This window comes from Palaemon carinicauda, chromosome 12 (genome assembly GCF_036898095.1).
Source record: "Palaemon carinicauda isolate YSFRI2023 chromosome 12, ASM3689809v2, whole genome shotgun sequence".
Lineage (NCBI taxonomy): Eukaryota > Metazoa > Arthropoda > Malacostraca > Decapoda > Palaemonidae > Palaemon > Palaemon carinicauda.
Window position 1 is genome coordinate 124,782,363 of NC_090736.1, and position 23,231 is coordinate 124,805,593.

Consider the following 23,231-nt stretch of genomic DNA (forward strand, 5'->3'; position numbering starts at 1 on the left):
AGCTGGAATTCAATGGCTGATGCAAAATAAAGAGCAGGATTGTGTCCTCAATCTCACTACCTCGCAACTGTCCTGCAACTGGAGGTGACGCTCCTGATAGACACCTGTTCTCTACGCCAATCATCATTCGCAATGTACATAGACACTTTCAGAGAACTAGCAGTGAGGTTCCATGCCTTAGATCACACCAACTATGGACACTGGATTCCTGAGCATCTGAGAGACATGTTGGAACTACCAACGAAACAACTGGAAAGAGCCAATGAGTTCAAAGCTGGAAATTTCCTAATTCAGAAGACTAGCAATCCATTTTGCTGCCATCTGGATCGATCAAGCACACGAACAGCAAGATGTCATAATCAAGGGAGGTGGTGGTGCTGTAGGCTTGACTGACACCCTGACGCTCTACAACAATGGGTGATGGCAGGACCAGAAGTTGCATGACTCAAAGAAGTGTTCCAGGATGAAAATGACCAGAAAGAAAGCACCATGACCAATCACCAAGTGTGCAGGTCGTATTCCAAAAAGATGTACAATTAATGGTAAACGTGGTGGAGGAATTTGGCAATCCGTTTCTTGAGGTCAGTCAAGACCTGCTCGTACTCGATAGCAAGGAGATTCCAACACATCGAGCTATAGATGCACTTCGTTGTGCACATCATATGGGCCAGCTTCAGCTCTATAACTTCATCGGAGAACGGCTATTGGAGAAAACAGAATCCATAGAGGATGCCATTTACAGAAACAAGCGGAAAATCTTCCTTCAACCTGCTTCTAAGCCCAAGGAAAAAGGCAAGCAGCAAATGATATCCCTCAAAACGGATGTGGATCTGCTCTCTCGTCTGTGTATCGGCTGCCAAAACCAGGATGGGATTTAAGAGGAGTTTTTCCAATATATAAACCAAGCCTGTCCCCCTGCACTGACAGATGATGGTGGCGTATAGATTGGTATAAAGAGTGAGCGACTCATTTGTTTAAAAACAATAAGTCATCCCAAGTCTGAGTTTCCTTCAACTAGCACCATTGTGCTACATGGAGCAGTCATCACCCAGATGCTGAAACCAGATGAAGCAAAAACCTTTGACGAGTATGCGAAACAGGTCTTTGTACCCTACATATTCTCAAAATCCAGTGAAACCACGCGACTGGAACTGCTAGAGCCAAGCGTGGTAAAGTAGGGAGAAGATGAGTGGTAGGTGGTGCAAAGATTCCTGGAAATTGGGCTAGCTTCCTCAGAGTCAACAAGAACAAAAAGAGCTGTTTAGTTTCCTCTTTGGCGTCTTCCACGAGTCATTCCACTTTGCTGTGATGGGGACGGCAGGTAGAAGCAAGTCCTCCAGTGGTCACGATTTTTGCAAGGGAGCAGTTAGGTTGTAACTTATAGGCGAGGTGAAATACAATCATCGAGTTCATATACACGGAAATGGGAGAAAGACCTACACAATAAAATCAAGCATAATGAAACATAAGTTAGCATGCTTACACAGGTCGCTCTATTAGCAGTACAAGGATGAGCGAGTGGTAAGATAAAAGAAGAAAACCGTTACAGTGTGCTAGAGTGTAAGAAACGTGCTGTTCAGTACACTAGGCTAAACTATTCTATATGTTTCCCTATTTCCATTACTTGACTGTTTTCCCTGGTAGGGTCCATGTGCTTATTGCATCCTTTTTTTGCTATCTAGGGTTGTAACTTGAATAATAATAATAATAATAATAATAATAATAATAATAATAATAATAATAATAATAATAATAATAATAATAATTGCAGAAGATAGAAAAGTTTTCATTGTATTAATTGGCATGATTCAGCGTTATTAGGAAATAAAAAAAATTTGGCAACTTCTGAAATATACATCTTCAGTGGTATATAAAAAAAATATTTCAGAGAGAATGGGTCTCAAACACAGGCCCCCCCCAAAAAAGTGATTTTGATGACTACGTAAATTATACCGTAAGAAAAAAAAATAGAAATGAAAGTTTACATAAGCAGTTTCTTGATAAGGAATATTAGGTTCTTCCGTAATGACACAAAGACACCCGCACTGCACGAGGTAGAGAGAGAGAGAGAGAGAGAGAGAGAGAGAGAGAGAGAGAGAGAGAGAGACTCCTTGTCTTGTCAGCGAGATATATTTAATGACCTCTTAGCTTATCTTATCGTTGATATAAGGTAATTTATGTTTGTCGATCATTGAGATATGCAGATATTAGCGGATATAGTCTCTCGTGATAAGCGTGCTTATGTTTGTGAAGAGAGAGAGAGAGAGAGAGAGAGAGAGAGAGAGAGAGAGAGAGAGAGAGAGAGAGATTTAATTCTTATTGTAAGTTAACATTTCACGTGAAGGAATTTTTTACTATCAACATGAGTTACAATGCAGTATTAATAATTTAAATCTGGCTATAATTATTGTATGATAAAAATTATGGAACAAGAAGTTAGAACTTGACACAACTCAAAGTATGACTGTCAGTATGTCAAGAACAGTAGTTCCTCATCAGCCAGATCTTTGCATTGATAAGGTTTCTTTAACTATACTAACTGTTTTAAAATCATAGGTGTGATTCTTGATTGCAAATTCACTTTTGAGAAACGTATTTGCGATGTATCTTCTTCAGTTGCACATAATAAAGTTGGATTGTTGAGAAAGATCAATATATTCAGATGAAATATTTTATTTCATAGATTCAGCCTTGTTTTTATGACTGGTCTTCAACTCCTGAATCTCACCTTCACTTGTTGAAAAAGAACTTGGGGTTATTAAGTTACTAATTCCTGATGTAGATAATATTCTTTGGCACCGTCGTTCAGATTGTTCTTTATGTCCATTGCATAAGATTTGTCATAATTCTGATCATTCTTTGCATTATTACCTTCCAAGATTGTACATCCTGTACGAAGTTCTTGGTATAGAGTTAATACAAAAATTCTTGCCGTTCTCCATTATATGGCTCAACACTGTACAGTATTCTAAAAAAATTATCCCAACCCCGACTAAATTACGGAAGGAACTTCCTAATACAGCAGTTGAATCGTTTGATCTTCCAATATTCTAACTTATGGCAAATACTTTTCTGTTTTTATATAACGTATTTTTAATGTGGTTGCTCATCTTAGATGTTTCATTTTTTTATTCATCACTTACAATGAATGTATTTAGTTTCATATTTATTTTCCTCATTAGGCTGTTTTTTTCTGGTTGAAGCCCATGGGCTTGTAGCAGCAAACTTTTTCCGCTGTGGTTGTAGCTTGGCTATTAATAATACAAACAATGGGCATGATTGTCTATTCAACTTTTCATCTTCGACAGCCCACATCCTTTATGTATGTAATCTCCGCTAGAGGATAGTGCAAGAATACCCGGACCATCATGAATGTTTTTAAAGATTTCATTCGTTTTTATTCCATTACGCCTTCTCTAACGGAATTCTCAATTTAAAGGGCTAGACAAAAAACAGTTGACATGATTAAGTTAGCTGGTTTCTACAATAGACGTAAATAATCATGATTTGAAACAAATTAGATATCTATTTCATGAAAATGGTATGCTTATTACAAATATGTTTGTTAATATATATATATATATATATATATATATATATATATATATATATATATATATATATATATATATATATATATATATATATATGATAAATTTTGCACATTGAGACGTGTTTTTCATATTCAAATAAGCCATATATATTTTTGATACATTAATGTCTGGATTTTCTTAACGACCTCGGGATCAGAGCCCCAGGCGAAATAACACAAAGACAAGAGCTTGTGACCGGCCGGGAATCGAACCCTGGTCCAGCAAGGCTGTAGAGACAGTAACTAAACCACTTGGCCACGAAGAAAGATAAAAGTCAATGACAATTCTTCAGTACTTATACCTGTCGAATTCAGGTGTTTTGTACTTAGATTTGAAATCAACCCATCTTCACCATCGTAGCTAATTAGTAGTTTGTTACTTGGCATTCGATAAATGATAAATTTTGCACGTTTAGACGTGTTTTTCATATTCAAATAAGCCATATATATTTTTGATACATAATGTCTGGATTCTCTTAATGACTTCGGGATCAGAGCCCCAGGCGAGATCACACAAAGCAAGTTCTTGTGAACGGCTGGGAATCAAACCCTGGTCCGGCAAGCCTGTATAGACAGTGACTAAACCACTTGGCCACGAAGAATGATAAAAGTCAATGACAATTCTTCAGTACTTATACCTGTCGAATTCAGGTGTTTTGTACTTAGATTTGAAATCAACCCATCTTCACCATCGTAGCTAATTGGTAGTTTGTTACTTGGCATTCGATAAATGATAAATTTTGCACTTTTAGACGTGTTTTTCATATTCAAATAAGCCATATATATTTTTGATACATAATGTCTGGATTCTCTTAATGACCTCGGGATCAGAGCCCCAGGCGAAATCACACAAAGACAAGGTCTTGTGACCGGCTGGGAATCAAACCCTGGTCCGGCAAGCCTGTATAGACAGTGACTAAACCACCTGGCCATGAAGAAAGATAAAAGTCAATGACATTTACTGAAGGATTATCATTGATTTTATCTTTTTTCATGGCCATGTGGTTTAGTCACTGTCTATACAGGCTTGCCGGACCAGGGTTCGATTCCCGGCCTGTCACAAGTTCTTGTCTTAGTGTGATTTCGCCTGGGGCTCTGATCCCAAGGTTGCTAAGAGAATCCAGACATTAATGTATCAAAAATATATATGGCTTATTTGAATATGAAGATCACGTCTGAATGTGCAAAATTTATCATTAATCGAATGCCAGTAAAAACTACCAAATAGCTACGATGGTGAAGATGGGTTGATTTCAATTCTAAGTACAAAACACTTGAATGGGACAGGCATAAGTACTGAAGAATTGTCATTGACTTTTATCTTTCTTCGTGGCTAAGTGGTTTAGTCACTGTCTATACAGGCTTGCCGGACCAGGGTTCGATTCCCAGCTGTTCACAAGCTCTTGTCTTTGTGTGATTTCGCCTGGGGCTCTGATCCCGAGGTCGTTAAGAGAATCCAAGCATTAATGTATCAAAAATATATATGGCTTAATTGAATATGAAAAACACGTCTAAAAGTGCAAAATTTATCATTAAACGAATGCCAAGTAACTAACTATCAATTAGCTACGATGGTGAAGATGGGTTGATTTCAATTCTAAGTACAAAGCACCTGAATTCGACAGGTATAAGTACTGAAGAATTGACATTGACTTTTATTTTTCTTTGTGGCCAAGTGGTTTAGTCACTGTCTATACAGGCTTGCCGGACCAGGGTTCGATCCCCAGCCGGTCACAAGCTCTAGTCATTGTGTGATTTCGCCTGGGGGTCTGATCCAGAGGTTGTTAAGAGAATCCAGACATTAATGTATCAAAAATACATATGGCTTACTTGAATTTATATATATATATATATATATATATATATATATATATATATATATATATATATATATATTTATGTATAATAATGTATATGTATATATATATATATATATATATATATATATATATATATATATATATATTTATGTATAATAATGTATATATATATATATATATATATATATATATATATATATATATATATATATATATATATGCATATACATACATATATATATATATATATATATATATATATATATATATACATATATATATGCATATACATACATACATACATATATGTATATATATATATATATATATATATATATATATATATATATATATATATATATATATATGAATATATATATATATATGTATATGCATATATATATATGTATATATATATATATATATATATATATATATATATATATATATATATATATATATATATATATATATATTATTATATATGTATGTATACACACACACACACACACACACACACACACACACACATATATATATATATATATATATATATATATATATATATATATATATATATATATATATATATATATATATATCAGAATATAAAGGAAAGAAAAAACACTTATTTCCCATATAGATGGAAATTTATCATTGGAAAAGTAGCTGATGATACATTTACCTCATACGTCAGGAAAAGGAATAAAAATGACTAACTTAAAAACCTAAAACTAATTTCCGTGTTGCCATCATCATCCCTTATTTACCACGTACGATTTAGTGGAAGAGCAACAAAAAAGGCAAGGAGAGAGAGAGAGAGAGAGAGAGAGAGAGAGAGAGAGAGAGAGAGAGAGAGAGAGAGAGAGAGAGAGAGAGAGAGGGGGGGGGGGGGCGCTCTCCTTTTTCAACAGAAGTGCCAGCTTTGAAACCTTGAAAAGGGAAATAGTAAAGAACCTTTGTCGAACTGAGCGATGCACCTAAGATAAGCCATTCGTATTCAGAGAAGTTTGCTTTTGTACCAATGCGAGGAGCAATGAACTCTCTGAAGAAACATAAGAAGTGAATCAAAATTGTTGGTAAGTTTTCCACGTCAGTTTAATCTGGGAGCTTGATCTCTGTGGATAAAACCATTTACTCGTGCCGATTCTTTAAAAAAAAGAAGAAAAAAATAGTATCTAGTATTTAAAGAAAAAATAGACACATTTATAATTCTTGAACTCAATAAATAAAAAGGATAAAAAAACAATCAAACATACTCTAATAGTAATTAATAAGGTCGCGTGGTAGTGTTTAATGAAGAGCCATATATACTATATTTATAAAGTATTTTTGAAACTGGAATGGTCGAAAAGTAATGACTTGATTGATAAATATACCAAAGGCATTGCTCGGGTAATCTTTCTATATCCTAAATTAAGAGGTCTGTTTAAATGAGATTTATAAAAAAAAAAAAGAACCAACTGTCTCTTTCCTACCAAGAAATCACACATTTTCTTCAATGGTAAAAAGTTAATTGCATCATGTTTTGAAAACTTGATTTTCAAACGATATTTCTTACAACGAAGAAAAAAAAGAACAGAAACGAGAAGTATTAAATACTAAATTCAGACGAGAGAGAGAGAGAGAGAGAGAGAGAGAGAGAGAGAGAGAGAGAGAGAGAGAGAGAGAGAGAGAGAGAGAGAGAGAGAGGTGATATATAGACGAAAGTATAAATTCCAGCATGAAATGTTAGACCTTAAAAAATTGAAGTCCTAAGAAGTATCACAAAGGTAAGAATTACCCTTTTGATGATATTGTCAACGACAAAGAGAACCATACATAAGAATTACAGGTAAATTGCGAAAAACAAACCAAGAAACATTTTGAAGTTAAAAATCCATGTCTTTAAGAAAAATAATAAAGGAAGAGCTAAAGTTATCCTAATGAAAGTGTAAAGCAATATAATCCCATTAAATTGAAAGCAAAGAGAAGTAGTTTCCTGTGAGATATCGCAGAAAAACAAACACCTTAATAATATAAATAAGTAGTTACTCTGAAGAAAGAATGATCCCATTACTATAACGTTATACTTGAAGTTTTAATCCCTCCATTATGATCGGTATATTCGGTAGATATCTTCACCAAATGGCCATGCTATTACATGTCGTTAAAGGCAAATTGTTATTTCAATCGTCTTTAGCAATATTTTAATCAATATACAACTTTAGAATAGGACATTTGCTTAAGTTTCCTTATTTGGTTATGTCATTAGTTTATAAGAATGTTATATACGGTTGAAAATATTGATTTTCAAGCTATTATTATTGTTAGTGTCAATATTATGTTTAGACAGAATGCAGTGTGCAAATAAAAATCCTCTTGCATTTGATAATGTATTCTGTCTCTAAACGTCGCTCTCCATGAACCTAATGAAGACAAACAAAACCAACAAATTTCACTAGTTATGATATTCAGTAACAGATTAAACGTTCCTACTCATACTAATTCAATGGATATGTATTGATACACAACAGCTGGGATTCGTCGGTCCACAAAGCTGCATTTCCTAAGTGTAATTAGTTACTATTATATTTATGGCTTCGCCTTATTGTGAATGCGTTTCTATTAGGTATTGTTATTGAGGGAGGGTCTTAGAGCACCATTTTGGATTCGGAGTTCATGTAACGTTCTTCATTTTCTTTTCTTAATTAAGAAATTCAGGGCGTAAACATAAGCGGATTCATTAATATTGTTATTATCATTATACATATCATATTAGGACAAAGTTAGTTGCTTCGTTTTACTTTTAATGATAACAAAAAATATGACTAGCTGATCTCGAGACGAATAATGTTTATGAGATCGACATTGGCCCTCGTTGATGTTGCTCACTAACACGTAGTTCACTGTAATGTTGCTACATTATACATCACATTTAAGGAGGTTGTATGATAGTTCCAGCTTTTCAATTGTAGATATTACCATTGAATATGGTAGGAGCAGAGAAACTATGTTTCACATCAATCCCTGAACTTTTCACTTGGATATGTGAATTATTCTAGGAACAATTTACTCCACCGCCAAAAATAACCATTCAACCATACCAAATTAAACGTTTTCTGTGGCTTTTTATGGCAGATATCAACACGCTAATTGGCATGGATAAAGTAAATATTCATCACAGAAACCCCTAAAAATTTCCTTTAGATATGTAAAGTAGTCAACAAGTAATTTATGGCGCCGCCGAAAATTGTTCACCAGGGATAGCGAAAAATGGCTGCTTTGACTTTTTTTTATGGTAAGTATCAATACGAAAATTGGTAATTATTTAGTTCATACCAAACCCTCTGCAAATCATTTGGGTATCTGTAAAACTCTAGGAGTAGTTTGAGGCTCCTCACTGATTTTATAGCTAAAAATCGTCACTTAGAAAAAAGTGACAGCTAGTGCACGCTTAAAATTTAATTTGAATATATTTATTGGTATGGGAGTTATTGACCCCACCGCCGAAAATATCAGCAGAATTATTCTAGGAAAAATTTACTCCGTCGACAAATAATAACCATTCAAACCATACCAGGATGAAGATTTGCTTTTCTATGGCAGATATCAACATGAAAACTAGTATGGACAATGTAAATATCCATCCCATTAATCCCTCAAAATTTAATTTAGATATGTGAAGTATTCTACGAGGAATCTACGGCGCCGCCGAAAATCGGCCTCCGGTGGATATCGAAAAATTTCTTCTGTGACTTTTCTTTGCAAAGTATCAATAATAAAATTAATACCAATATAGCACATAAAACACCCATCAAACCCTGTGGAAAAGATTTTGATAGCTCAAAGTCGCCATTTACGTACAAACGTAACACCGTGGGCATACCTAAAGCAGGTATGAATATGAAAACTGGCAGAAACACTGCTTATATATATTCAAATAATCACATAGAATTTCATTTGAATATATTTATTGGTATAAGAGTGTTTTGAATCCGCCGTCGAAAATGTCAGCTACCCCCCACCCTACAACACCCCCAACCCCAACCACTTCGCTCCGAAATCTATGGTTAGGGAATAACTGAGCTACGGGTTGTAATAACTGAGCAACAGGTTGGGTGAGATATCCTAAAAAAAAGGGCATTTCATATTACTAGAATTAGTATGGACTTGCGGGGGTTAGATAGGCACTGCACATCACAAGGAACTGGCTATCCTTTGATGTATCTAGGCAATGAATCCATATGGATTTAGTCAGTCATGGATAGAGAAGATGAAACAATGGCCCCCAGTCCAGGCGTAGCGAGGTGCAAAGAATGTCCCGGTTTATAAAAAACTAAAGAAAAACTGAAAATAGGTAATTGGAATGTTTGAACCATGAATCAGATTGGGAAGTTACAGCAAGTGGAGAATGAATTTATGAAATATAGTTTAGATATCTAAGCCCTGAGTGAAACACGTTTTAAGGGGATTGGTAAGGAAACTTTAGACCAATGGTATGTATATATTTACTCAAGAAGATCAGATGGAGCTGATGGAGAAGGGGTAGGAATGATGATGACACTAAGAGGAGAAAGGGCATTAACCGAGTGGAGAGCTGTAAGTAGTAGATTGTTACAAGCATAGTTCAAATCAAAGCAGTGCAATATGGGCATTATAGTTTGCTATGCCCCAACAAATGATTCCCCTGAAGAAAGGAAATATGAATAATATGAAGAACTGCAGAGGATAATAGATGAGGTCCCTGAGAGAGATATGAAAATTTTGATTGGCAAATTCGATGCTCAAGTTGGAAGAAATAATCAAGGGATAACGAATGTGATGGGTTTCGAGAGTCTTGGCGAAGTTGCAAATGAAAATGGAGCACATTTCATAAGTTTCTGTTCAGCAAACAATGTTCTCATTGGAGGTACTCTGTTCCGATATAAGAACATCTACAAATATACATGGACTTCAACATGTGGCAATTAAAAAATCAGATAGATCACATTTCTGTTAATAAAGAGAGAGTGAAAGTTTTCGAGGAAGTAAAAAAAAATACAAGGTAGAGCATGCTAAGTATTCCAGTATTGACAGTGAGGTCAAAAGAAAAGCCAGGAATGACTGGAGAGAGTATTTAGACAGTAAAGCAGATGGGGCCGACAAAGCAATGAATTCAGGAAGTGGCTATAGTGTGAGAATTGCTCACAGAATTATTAATGAAATATCCACTGGGATAAAGACGAAACATACCCATCAAAAAGAAAGGTGGCTCTGTTATAGCAGCATGAGATGAAGCAAGACAGCGTTAGATGGAACACTTTTTTGAGGTTATGAATATAACATATGAAGGGAATAATTTGATTGATATACATGAAGCTGATGAAGACCTTAATGTTCCCATGAATGAATTGAGGTTGTTTTAAGTCGCAGCTATCCTAAAAAAAGGAAAGAGATGGAAAGCCATGGATACATGGAATAACTTCCGATATGATACTGGCCGAAAATGAAGTGACTCCCTGACTACTTACAAGATTATTTTGTGGAATGTGGCATGGGACTTAGGAGTATTAGTTAAAATAGCTAAAAAGGCAGTCCTGACTGATTTCAATAATTACAGAGGCATAACAAGTCGTCAGTTGTTATGAAAATATATAGTATGCTTATTCTTAAGAGTCTTGAAAGAAAGATTGATGAAAAGCTGGGTAGAATATAGAAATCTTCTTTTGATGGTATTTGTGGACTATAAAAAAGCGTTTGATAGTGTGCACCGGGCAATTTTTATGGAGAATCCTTCGTTATTGTGGAATTCCTCTTAAATATGTAAATTTGATTGAGTCCGTTCATGAGCATAGCAAGGGCAAAGTTAATGTTAATGAACAGCTGCGTAATCGAAGGGAATGTGTTGTCACCTGTTGTTTATCCACGTCATGGACTTTGTAAGGTGTAGAACAGTCAGAGATGGTGGAGAAGGATTGGACTAGAATGGTGCTAGGAATTTATTAGACCTAGATTATGCTGATGATGTTGTCTTTCTTAGCAGAACACCGGGATTTTCAATGCTTGCTTACCAGAATGCATGACATATCACACGAGGTGGGGCTGAAGATAAATAAAGGAAAGACAGAGATGGTGAGAACGGAGTATGCAATGGAAGATGAAATATCATTGGAAGGTGAAAGGATTAATGAAGTAGAATCATTTACGCATTTAAGAACAATGATCTCCAATACAGGGTCTTTAGAATTAGAGTTTAGTGAAAGATCGAAAAAAGCAAATCAGACAATGGCTAGGTTAAGTAAAATTTGGAAATCAAATCGCCTATAATTTCATTTAAAAATCAGACTATATATTAGTTTAGTGAGATTGGTGTTACTTTATGGACATGAGCCATAATATGACAATGAAACCATCTCTGATAGATTTAATTAATTTGAGAATATAGCCCTCAGAAGGATATTAGAAATTAAATGGCAATACAGGATTAGAAATGAAACTATAAGAGAGATTACTGGAGTACCATATGTGGTTGAGATAATGATGAGGGGTACATGGAGATAGTGTGGGTATACTCTTCGCACTCCCAAAGAGAGATTATTTCACCAAACGTTTAACTGGGCTCCGCAAGGCAAAAGAAGAATTAGAAGACCCAGGCCTACATGGCTTAGGACTATAAACCACGAAGTAAGAGATGATGAATGAAAAAATATTGAATTAAAAGCTCAAGACAGAGACGACTGGCGAAATTTTACCAAGGCCTTTGCGTCAATATGCGTAGGAGATGATGATGACGATGAGGAGGAGGATGATGATGATGAGGAGGAGGATGATGATGATGATGAGGAGGAGGAGCATAAGGTCACTCACTTCGTTCGTGACAATAAAAGGTTATACCGTATTCATAAAAAAGATTTTGATGGTTTCTGTCATTATAAATGGTTTATGATAATTATGTTTTCAATTTATAAAAATTCAATAAAGTACGTTTTCCATGATTCCATTCCCACATCAGTAACTAGAAGTCGCATGAATGGTTTCTGGACTTAATACCCGGGAATGAGTAGGTTAAACTACACTAATTTAAGTAGATTCTGTTCTTGCTCGCAATAATCTAAGGTGAAGGACCACGACACCAGCATTTAACTCGAATATAGCAGTTGACTTTCAAAGAAACCTTAAACTTAAAAAAAAAAAAAAAAAAAAAAAAAAAGTGGGGGGGGGGGCTCTTCTTGCATTTTTGAAAATATGCATTTTCATATTATATAGTTTCAATTTTGCCGATCAAAATTTATATTTTTTCTCATTTGAGAGAATGTTATTATTTATTTCCCTATAGAGAAATATTATATTAACCTATTTTTTATTTATATCTTTGATGCATTTCTTTTAGGGAAAACGTTCTTCACTCGTGTCACAGGTCAGCTTTACATAAAGGATGTTCCTTTCATAACATGTCCTGTAAAATATACAATTCCTGACGTATGACGAATAATGAAGTATATTTCCCAGTTAAAACATTTATCGTCGAGTCTCCTAAACACAAAGCAATAACCATCCAAAAATTTGTCATCGTCAATAATTATTCTTCCTTAGAACTATGATAGTATGTAAAAGATATCACATGTCTAAAGGATTCATAAATGGTACTTAAAAAGAACTATTTTCTCAGTAAGTATTCCTTGTTTGATCAAACAAGAATATTTTCGTTGCGATATTGGAAGTGGTCTTTATTAATTAGTATCAATTTTCATTACACTGAATTGTGAATGTTCTTGTTTAGATATCTTACAAATATATTCAATCGTGCTAAAACTCCTCATTGGAAGATAAAACACATATATCTATATTCAGTGTCACCAATATGTCCACGTTCCAATCCGAAAGCGACTCGGCCATTACATGTCCACACTCAACCTATCTCTTTCACCCTTTCGTACTTTGATCTAACTCCGTTTGAATTTTCTTCTTTTATACCTAGATTTTTTTTTTCCAGACAAAATGATTTTTTTCACTTCTCGTGTTTCGAAGTAGCGTTTTTTTCCTATTTCTAAATGTTTCATTCCACTGTGTTTCTTTTTATGTATTGCTTTTATTTGTTAGTTTTCCTTTTATATTTCTAATTTTATTTTTATTTTAGCCACGGCAAACTCAGAATAGAGTTTGAAGAAAAATTAATCATATTGAAATTATATTTTGAGAAAATATGAAACAATAATTCAATATAAAATAGTTTTTGTATTTCTCTTAAAAAATATACACATCTTTGACTCCCAGTGTAATGGCAACTAACTGTTAAATCTCCCATACAAAAAATTAATTAACTCTATATATCATACGTGAACAGAAGTTACACTCTGTTGGAGGGAGGATATTATGCGGATTTCCTATTGTCTCTTATTTCAAAGACGGTGGATCCCTTTGTCTAATACTCAGCACATTCCCCCTTCTTTCCTGCGACACGCCACTACCAGTGTTTATTCCATAAAAAAAGTTAATGCTTTTAATTACAAGACAAGACCTCCATTAGAGAAAAATCTAATTTAAAATGAATTATTATTAACTGTGATACACTTATGGAAAAAGAAGAAGAAGAAGAAGAAGAAGAAGAAGAAGAAGAAGAAGAAGAAGAAGAAGAAAAAGAAGAAGAAGAACAGAGAGAGAGAGAGAGAGAGAGAGAGAGAGAGAGAGAGAGAGAGAGAGAGAGAGAGAGAGAGAGAGAGACGCCTAGCTTATGTTTACGAAAACATTTGTCAGCCCTGACATATACATTGACAAATTAAACATTGTTAATTTTTGTCTACAAGCTATTCGCGAGAATGGTATAACAAATTAAAAGAAAATATACTTTTTTATTATAAGTTAGTATCATTCTTATCATAGGATTAGGAATTGGAAAAATTTATTGAATTTACCTCCATACGTGATTTTTCGTGGTTCACCTACCACCACACCCCTTACAGCTCTAACAAATACTTCCCCGGCCCACCGTCTTCTTCCCCCCGCCCGTTCTCCTCACCCTAACAACCAAACTCTTCTACGCCTGAAATTCTTGAATCAATAGAAATTAGGGGTGACAGTGGGGACCGAAGACGACGGGATATTTGTATTTGAATGTACATAACATGGAAACCTAGCATTTATTGAGAAACAGATCTTCTTCCAATATGTAGGTCCTTCTTAGATTTATGAGGGATTGTTATGATTATTATTATTATTATTATTATTATTATTATTATTATTATTATTATTATTATTATTATTAGCTAAGCTAGAATCCTAGTTGGAAAATCAGGATACCATAAGCCAAAGAGAGAGAGAGAGAGAGAGAGAGAGAGAGAGAGAGAGAGAGAGAGAGAGAGAGAGAGAGAGAGAGAGTTATGATCTCTAGTCCATCTGCGATGTCAGATTGCGACGCAGATATAATTGAGAAATGATTTTTTATCCCAGAGAAAAAACATGCAATTGCCAAAACAAAATAAGGTCTGACTTAAGCATTGCTTTCTATTTGTTCCCCATAAAGAAAATATGTCAAGAAGAGCTAAAACGACAGAAGAATATATTTAAAATCCTTTCAAAAATAAAGTTGATTAGAGTTGTATTTTTATATCAATATATACTGAATATATAAAATCTTAGGTAGTCCTGGCAGTATTAAATTATGAATCAGAAAATTGTAGCCTTATTAGGCCTTAGAAAATAATTAGTTACAACTCAAAGAGCTATGGAAAAAAATATAAATGGATTAACACTCTGAGACCTTAAAAGAGCAACAAGGATACAAGAACAACCAAAAATAGTGGATATTCAATCATCATGTAATAAAAGAAAGAATTTGCCTTGGGCAGGATGTATAAGGATTAAGTAAAATATATAGATGGAGAAGAAAAATAACAGAATAATTCCGTAGAGATTACAAACGAAACAAGCGAAGGAAGAGAGATGATGGATAGACGAGCTAATAAAATTTGCGGGTAATGACTTGCTTAAGAAACCCAGCAACAGACACGTCTGCAAGGACTTGTCTAAGACATTCGCAGTGGACTAGTAACGGTAGGTGGTGATGATAGTATAATGATAATATATATATATATATATATATATATATATATATATATATATATATATATATATATATATATATATATATATATATATATATATATATATATATGTATGTATATATACACACATTATATATATATATATATATATATATATATATATATATATATATATATATATATATATATATATATATATATATATATTATGTCTATTTTATCAAATTACTAGGTGCTTTGTCTTTGGGAATAAATTGGTACTACAAGGAAAAACCAAGATATTACTAGTAATTTCAAAACCAGACTATTTTAATTCTGAATAAAGCTTTTTTTAAATGAATGAAATTTCCCCTCCATGAGAGCTTCCAAGTGTACAGAGTTTAGAACATCTCTCATTATTAACTTTGAAACAGCCAACTATTAATTGCATGCTACTCCCCCTATTAAAACTTTCTATCTAAGTACTTTTTCCTGGTACCTGTTTAGTATTATTTTCTAACTCACGATTCCGTGGCAATATATCCTCAAATGTATTGAAGAGCTTTTTCCTCAATTACTTATACGATTTTTTCTTTATTCCTATTCAAAAGAAATCTTTTCTTGAATCAAAATGTAAATGACTGAACATCTGCGTTGTTAGACATACTTTCTTTTGTGACATATTCATTTTGGTAGGTTCATCATATTTTCCAACAGGAATGTAGTTACACTTTTCAATTATCACTTTCAATTCCTTCCCTATGAATATTTTTAGCATAAATTCAAAGTTCAAATGTGGTGGATGATCATGGTGACCATTCATTTGGCTTATACAGCATAATGTTCGAGGCAAATTTGATTTAATATTCGTGTCAGTAGGTAGTCAGTAGTATGTGGTCCTTTTAAAATATCAAGCAAAGCAATGTAGATTTATATGATTCCTGGTAACTGAGAAATCATATCATCTTTGTAATACTCTGGTTTAAAATAAATAGAGGAAATTGTAGCATACAGTACACAACATTAATTCTGTCTGCACAAAAACATGCATGTATACATTTGTCTATGTATGTCTTTTGCTTTTGGATAACTATAGCATTTATATTCAAGCTGTTAGTTTTTTTTTTTTCTATGTATTATAACAGCCAAATACTGCGCATTTACTTGGCTTTTTCACGGACTGAATGAATGACTGAATAGAAAATATATATGGACACTGAGACTAATATTTTATGTGTAGCCTCTGTGGACAGCTAAGGACATGGTCCTTTGTTTCGGTTATCCACGTGTATGAGACTAGGACGGGTGACATCAGAGTATTGGTGTTTCACATAATTATTAAACTGCTCTTGGCTGACATGATGCATATGGACCCTGGGTACACAGTTGCCTTCAAAAACCGAGTTTATATATATATATATATATATATATATATATATATATATATATATATATATATATATATATATATATATATATATATATATATATTTATATATATATATATATATATATATATATATATATATATATATAAATATATATATATATATATATATATATATATATATATATATATATATATATATATATATATATATATATATATATATATATATATATATATATATGAAATCCGGCTGATATGGAACCTACATTATGGGATATTCCGACAGCTATCTTCAATGGTAAAGTCGTTGTCAGATTTTTCTTGGTCGTATATATTAATGCATTACCGTTAGATAGGAAATAGTTTATCCTTGTACCAACGAGCCATTGTAGTTGGGGGGGGGGGTGTCGGGTAGAGGCTAATGTGAATTTACTTCAAAGTAAAGACCTTTTCTTAATCATCAAGGAGGAAAGAATGATTTTCAAAAGTTGAGACTTTGAAAAAAAAGGAATATATCATTTTATATCCAGAATATTTTCATAAACAGCAGTACAGTACCAAATACTTTTTGATGTTTTGTAAAAAGATGGTTTTTTCTTTGTTTCTTCCTAAAGAATTTGAAGACGCAGAAAGGTTATTCATTTAGAGTACACCTTATTCAAAGGATTCAGAATGGTGAAAAAAAATATTCCCGAAGACAGAAAAAGAAACACTTATTGTTACGCTATTTCAAAATCTATAATAACCATCATTATGGCTATCTGTTAGGAAAACCCTTCCATCTTAACAGATAGTAAATACTAACTAAGCGAAGAAAAAAAATAATCTATAATATATTATAGAAGATACAGATCCTACAACGTTAGTTAACCAGGATAAAAAATACTTCATTTCCTTGTCGAGACAGTTTTCTCTGATAATTTTAATAAACCTATTTGTGAAATTTTATCTTTAATTACGGAGAAATTATTTGGCCTTCTGAAGTTTGTATTGGTTTTAACATTTGATGTTAAAAGTGTGATATTTATTAAACTTCTGTCTAAGTTCTATTTATGTGTCAAAAATCGAGAATGTTTCAAAGTATTCTCAATGGTTGACTCCATTTTTATTTCCGTTTCATAATTTCTAGTTTAAAGGTCACTAATTATCCCTCAATGATAGATCATTGCACTGTCATATTATCTTTTCGAATACACATATATACAGGAAGGATAAACACTTATGTTTTCCCTGCCCAAGCGATGACCTGAAGGGCCAGGCGATGACAAATGTTTATTCCCAAGGAAGACTTAGGGAATCCCAAATTCCTATATCCTTTATCTGGCAAGGATGATTGGTCACGATCACTAGTGATTCATTTTTTGTGTTAGTACTGAACTCGGGACCCTCCTGTCGCCATTTGCCGACAATATCACTCTGCCAATACAATTATCCCTTGTAGCATACATACATGTCTACATACATACGCAAATAATAGACGTAAGATGTACCGAACAGTGACCTTGACTGAATATAGATGTTCTCATAACAGTTTGAGATCCTTTTTATATTTATCTTAATACTATGATAAAATGGAATATATATATATATATATATATATATATATATATATATATATATATATATATATATATATATATATATATATATATATATATATATGTATGTATGTATATATATAAATATATATATAATCATAGATATGCATATATATATATATATATATATATATATATATATGTATCTGTATATATATATATATATATATATATATATATATATATATATATATATATATATATATATATATATATATATATATATATATATATATATATACTGTATGTATATATACAAATATATGTATATATAATTATATATTTATGTCTACATACATATAATATATATATATATATATATATATATATATATATATAATTTATATATAAATATATATATATATATATATATATATATATATATATATATATATATATATATATATATATATATATATATATATATATATATATATATATATATATATATATATATATACATATATATATATATATAAAAATTTATGTCTACATGCATATAATATATATATATATATATATATATATATATATATATATATATATATATATATATATATGGGTATAGATATATATATTTATATATGCATACATATATAGAGTTCATTTACGTCAAGGTAAATGAACTTTATAATCATGAGAATTCCACAAATCCTAACTATTCAACATGTTGTTGTAGCAAGAGCGTCGGTTGTGTAGTATAGTGGACTTACGAACCATTTGTAATAAAGTGAAAAAAAACCCATGTTCTAATGCCTCATTCATTATCCATGGACACAGGGCATATCAGTCTCAGGTGTAAAAATACGTCTGTTTGTGTATGCTGTGAGCGAAGTTCTTCTTTGAGCCGATAAAATACAAGTTCAAGATGCCTATATACACAAGGACTAACATTAGCAGACGCTGCTGCTGCAGGAGATGAGAACGAAGGAGCAGTGGGATATTGCGTTCCCAATGAAGAATATAGAGGAAATTAGAACGCAAGAATTGGAAAATAAGTTTTATAACTTAGACGAGTAAATGAACAGAATCTTGGTTGAACGAGAAGAGGAGCGGCGCGCAAACACAGCATATCCGACGTACATAAACAAAGTCCAAACGAACACAAGTGAAAGTATACATGCACAGCCAAGTGAAAATAACATCGTAGTTCGAAAGTTGCCAGAACTCCAGGCAAGTGTTAGTCTTTTTGATAATCAACAGCTTAACGTGTTTTTGAGAGACTTTGAAGTAGGCATATATGGGTGGTCGGAAAGACAAAAAGCTATTCAAGTAATTGGATTGGTAAAAGATGCTTGAGCAGTGGAGGTAATGTGTTGGCCACAAGAAAGTATAAGAAATTACACTGAAATAAAACTGTTTAATTGAGAAGTACGCCTTGCCTGATGTGAGAAAGGTGGACATAAAAGAAAATAACAAACCTAAATTTCGGGAAGGTGAATCCGTTCTTAGTTTAGCAACCCACATTTTCCGCGATTGCATTTCGTTTGATACCCAGAATGACAATCTCCCAAAAGGTGATAATAAAGCAATGGTCCGTAAACATATTCCCAGATTAGTAAACCCGTATTTATGTGGTTATTTGTTCGACAACAATCACTTGTTAGCAGACGTAGTGAGCCCGATAAAAAACATATTAGACAGTTTACCAGAAGAAAAAATTACTGGGAATAATTGGGCCGATTCCGAGAAGTTGGCAGTCATAAGAGGTACTCACAATCCCCCAAAGCGGGAGAGGGGAGAACGCAGTCAGCAGGTGAGAAGAGTTTTCAGAAGTAACTGGATTCCTTGGGCTCACTGGGTATTACAGTAAATTCATAAGAGGTCTTGGAGAGATAGCGAGACCCTTAAATGCTTTAAAGAAACAAACAGTAACAAATTGGTGAGTGGAAGAAGAAAGAGCCTTTAACCATTTCAAAGCTGCATTAACTAGTAATGACTTACTCGCACATTCTAGATTTGATTACCCGTTTTTAGTGACAACAGATGCCAGTAGTTTGGCTATTGGAGGTATAATTTCTCAACAAGATGATAAAAGTAGAGAATGACCCATTTACTTTGCTTCCAGATCATTAAAAGGGCAGAAAATAATTATAGTATATTTAATCGAAAGTCTTTAGCTATTCTTTGTGTTCTGGAGAGGCATCGGTTCTTTTTATTAGATCAGCCGACTAAGTTACGAAGTGATCATCGCCGATTACGTGATTTGTATTATAAAAATGATTTGACATCTCGACAAGTGAGATGGATTGAAAGATTATTAGTTTGATAAAAAGAGTTTTCACCACATAGAAGGTAAGGGTAACAAGGTAGCTGATGCTTTCTCTAGAGGTGCTGTAATAAGAGTAAAAAATAGGGTACACAAGTGGAACGAAGAACGTAATGAAAATATTGAAGACCACCATCAAAATAGAGATAATAGAGAACGGGATATGAATTCTCCCGAGGAGCAATCAGAATACACGAGCGGAGAGAGAGAGAGAGAGAGAGGGTGAGAGTTACAGATATTAGGGAGAGAGAAAGAGATATGAGCGGCGAAGGCAAATATATCTGGGTGGCCGAGGACATGACTAGGGGTGTCCATAAAAGAAGTCCGAGAGGCACAGAAAAAAGAGGAATGGATGGAAAGAGTGCGAGCAGTGATTGAAGGGGAATCGGAGTGTTATCCGTCATTTCTGAATGTGACTTGTGAGAGTTTTTTTTTTTTATAGAAAATGATGTCTTACATTGTGCTTACCAGAAGAGGGGAGGGGAATTTTGTGCTCGGGTAGGTCTTCCTCCATCTTTTATCAATTAAGCCATCCACATTGTGCATGCAAGTCCATATGTAGGGCATTAAGGAGTTGATAGAACATTAAGGATAGCACGTGAATCCTTCTTTTTGTTAGGAATGAACAAAATCTATAGACAATTATATAGAAGGTTGTCATGCTTGTAACTGTTTCAAATGATATAAAAACACTGTACAGGAAGCCAGAAAGTGTCCTGTGATTCCTATTAAGTTTTATAGAGTGCATATGGATGTGGTAGGACCATTTCCTACTGATATAAGACAGCATAAGTATAAATGTGTATTTGTGGATGCATTTTCTTGGTACACTCATACTCAGGCAATGTTGGATAAATCAGCGAATTCATTAGCCCAGGCACTGTGGTTTTTCATTAGTAGGTTTGGTTGCTCAAAAATTTTGATAAGCTATGATGGTCTCGAGTTTGAAAATAAGGGGGTGAAATCAGTCCCGGACTTGATGAAAATTTAACACTTTCCAGTGACCGATATAGGCGTTCAGCTAATGGCTTAATGGAATCGCATAATAGGGAAGCTGTGCAAATTTTACGTTACTTAGAGGCTGATGACCCCTTTATTGGCATGCTATGCTTCCTACGGCTGAGCTAGCTTTGAACATTGCATATGATGCTTTGCTTACAGACACGCCTTTCTTTTTAGTGTATGAACAGGATCCTGTGTTACCATATACAGTCCTCATTAATTCACAACAATTGCCAAATTATTCAACTGAGCAATACCGGGTATATTTATTAAATCTATTGAGGTGAGTGATGAATGCCACTGAAAGGTTTTCGAAAAGAGCCAATGAAAAACACAGCTCAAAGTATGATGGTCGGCTCAAAACCGTAACGGAAATAGTATTTGTGGGCGATCCTGTGTATATGAATCGAATACAACCTAGAAAACACAAACTAGAGCCACCGTATTTGTGTCCATACCAGGTAAAGATGATTGAATCTAACACAATTGTAATACAAAGCATTATTACTGGCGCAGTATCTGAACTTCATCAGGCCCGCATACATGTGCCTGAAGAGAGTTTTCAAAATTGTCAATCAGAGTGTTCCTTCTTACCCCTGCATACGTGACATTCCTCAAGTTGATGTGTAGAATTTTTTTTTCCATTTGCTGTTGTTGTTGTTGTTGTTGTTTGAACAGACCTCATTTCTTCTATTGACATGTTTTAAATAAACTTGATGATAACAATGTGTTATGATGATGCTTAATGTATACGTAAATTTTTGTGGGAATTTTGCTGAGTGTAGCAATACGTATGACATACTGTTGAGTGAACCTAAAAACAATCAGAGGTTAAATAGGTCAAGTGAGATCCTTCAGGCGGATGCTGTAATATCTATATATTTATATGATTCCTGGTTGTTGGTGCCGGGGCAGTTCCCGAATGGCAGGTGGTTGCATATTTGGGTTCGGCCTTGAGGTGAGGCGGTGTTAGATATTGTGCAGATGTGAATACCTTATACTTAATGTTTTAAGAGAATGGCGAGAAGATGAATGATTTTCTCGGGAAAACGGCTAGTGGCCACCAGTTGATAGTTGCAAGTGCAAGTGTAGTAGTGATTTAAGTAAAGGGCAAAATGGTGGTGGTTAGTTGTGTTGCGAAATTGTGCAGTAAACTCGGACAAATAAATCCTGTATTACCCTCAACCAGAGGGAGGTTATTGATGAGGTTGTGTAAGACTGATATAGATATGATTATTTTTTCACTTTGGGTATTCTCTATTTTAGTTGCAGAGGTGTTAAGAAAAAATGAGTGGAATTATTTACATTGTATTGTGTACATTTTTACATTGAATATTTAATCTTTTATTTTTTTGTGGAAGATGTGTTATTTTGGGGCGGATGTCTATATATATATATATATATATATATATATATATATATATATATATATATATATATATATATATATATATATATATATATATATATATATATATATATATATATAAATATATATATATATATATATATATATATATATATATATATATATATATATATATATATATATATATATA